The 2,591-nt window shown below is 32.3% G+C and overlaps 1 long non-coding RNA gene across 1 annotated transcript; it reads right to left on the bottom strand.

The window, feature by feature from the left end:
- Positions 1–245: 245 nt before the first annotated feature.
- On the bottom strand, positions 246–1,920 carry LOC112027185 (uncharacterized). Its single transcript, XR_002884441.2, has 3 exons — positions 1,685–1,920; positions 1,330–1,384; positions 246–501 (listed from the first exon to the last, which is right to left on the bottom strand). It is a non-coding gene; the product is annotated as an uncharacterized LOC112027185 (long non-coding RNA).
- Between the last annotated feature and the right edge of the window lie 671 nt (positions 1,921–2,591).

The following is a 2,591-nucleotide window of genomic DNA, read 5'->3' as shown; positions in this document are numbered from 1 at the left end:
AGCATATTTGATGTAGGTGTGTTTTTATCATTTAAGGTGCTAAAAATACTAAAAAATAGCATTTAGCATTTTTAGCACCTTTGATGAGAATGCTCTACCAATAAATTGGTTCTTTTTTTATTTTATTTTATAAAATAAATGGGTTTTTAGATGGGCTAGAAGTTGGTCATTAATGGGTGTTTCTAACTCCCTAAACTCATACCAAGGATTTAGATGTACAACCCGTCTTATAATAATCAGCACTAATATAATGGAATAGAGCGTAATTAAATATCCATAAATATACTTCAAGACCATCAAAATCTTTCCTATGAAATACATAAAACAAAAGAACTTTAACAATAAAGTCTCCAAATACAATCTCAAAGAGTTCCACAAATGCCTAACTCACTATCCTAAGAAAATATACTAAAACAGTCCATCAATTATCATAGCTCCAAAAGAAGTCTTCAATCTATGTCTCCAATATTCTACCACCAAAAGATATTCCAATGCTCTAGTCTGAAAGGGTGGAGAAAGGGGGGTGAGCTAGAAGCCCAATAAGAGACTATATAACATGAGGATGTCTTTCAAAACAAAACATTAGTATCATTGACAAAATATAGTTTTTACAAAACATTTACAAATAGTTTTAACAGTAATATAATAATTCTATAAAACTATCAAGAATAAAACATTTAACTATAATGTTGTAATCATTGAATAAAATAATAACCATTTTAGTTAGCAAAAATACACTAAATAGGTAGAAATAATATACTATAGTAATAAACAATTTTTCCACTTAGAAAGGTCGATAACAATAAAATAGTAGTTTGATATGGAAAACATTAAACATTAGTCAGACAAAAACATAAGCGGCTAAACACTCGGTGGGTGATTCTCATAGAAAACAATAACACTAACCTCAAAGAGGCAACACTGCCTCCAAAGAGCAAACGATAACACTGCACCACACCACAATAACACTACATCGGCCGAAGAGCAACACTTAACCCTGTGTTGGCAAAGGTTGCAAACTGTCTAGCTAACCGTTTGAAAACCTTCTTTCTTTATTATAATATTGTCCATATAAACCATATATCATATAATAAATACTTTCTCAAAAATATAGTTTTGAGTCATTCTTAACTTATACAGTTTCAAAGTAATATACAAGAAATAATAAAGTTCTGGTATGTATAAAGCATTAACAATGGTAAAAGTTTTTGGAAACTTTACTTTTTCAATTATGTATATATATATATATACATATATTTATTTTTACCAAAAATATATATATGAATATATATACATCTTGAGAGACATCATGTTCTGAAGTCCACTTACCTCAAATCACCAAAACACGTTAGATCTTAACTATCCAAGCCGATGCCACTCAAACCTAATACACAAATAGATGATTTTGCTGTGTTAAGCCATAGTAGTTACACTATTTATATAAACCATTCATGCTATCCCTCTCAAGGAAGATGATTTCGTACCGTACCGGCCGGTACCGCCAGAATATTTCGTTCCGGCGCCTGAACCGATACAGAAACAGGGCTGAATCGTACCGCCCAAAATACCGGGATGTACCGGCTTGTTTCGGCTATTCCGGCGAATTTCGGAGTTTTTCGGCGGTATTTTTATTCCGGACCGGTACAAATATAACTGGGTTTTTTTGAAAAAATTTATTACTTACATAGCAACTTACAGCAACTAGTGACCATCATCGAAGCATCAACTTGCTAGATCATCAACAACATCATCTTCTTCTTCGTTTTAGCCAGTTAGATCTTCTTTTTAGCCATTATAATCGCTTCCTTCTTCCGTTCTTCGTCTGCTCTCCCCTTGCTTCTTTTGCTCAGCGTGTTGAAGTTCTTTCTCTACTTTTTTGAGAAGCTTTGTCTGCTTGTATGTTTTAAAATTTACTGCTGTACTTATTTCTCTTGGTTTCTCTGCCAAACTTTTCCCAAAGCCACGTGACTCTCCTTGGTTTTTATCATTTGCTCATTTTGCCCTTTCAATTACTTTTCATTTTTTATTTAGTCAGTTACTTAGATGTTTGTATGTTTAGTCAATTGCTTGTATGTTTTGAAATTTACTACTGTACCTATTTCTCTTGGTTTCTCCACCAAACTTTTCTCAAAGCCACGTGACTCTCCTTGGTTCTTATCTCTTGCTCATTTTGCTCTTTCAATTACTTTTTTTTTTTAATCAATTACTTAAATGGGCAAGTGTCAACTTCTAGTGGCATGGAGTTTAGTTTAACTGATTATCTAGGTCATAAATAAAAATTTAACTATTCTTTGAATATATTAACAAATTCTTGAAGTCCTAAAGAATATTGAAGGTACAGGTTCTAAGAGAATTATTATTATTATTATTATTATTATTATTATTATATAAAATAGCGATAAATCCGAAACGGCACACCGGTATTGACCGGTATCCGAAATATATCGTACCGGTGGCCAAACTGGTACAGCTTTTGATACGGTATTGACTTCCTTGATCCCTCTTCCAAAATCACATATGGACCTTTATACATCATACTTACATGTCAAATCCTAACAATGTTTTTAACCAAAGGCCTATCATTAGTATTT

This window comes from Quercus suber, unplaced genomic scaffold (genome assembly GCF_002906115.3).
Source record: "Quercus suber isolate HL8 unplaced genomic scaffold, Cork oak 2.0 scaffold_221, whole genome shotgun sequence".
NCBI lineage: Eukaryota > Viridiplantae > Streptophyta > Magnoliopsida > Fagales > Fagaceae > Quercus > Quercus suber.
Note: the sequence above shows the minus strand (reverse complement) of the source record. Positions and strands in the feature narration are given on the sequence as shown.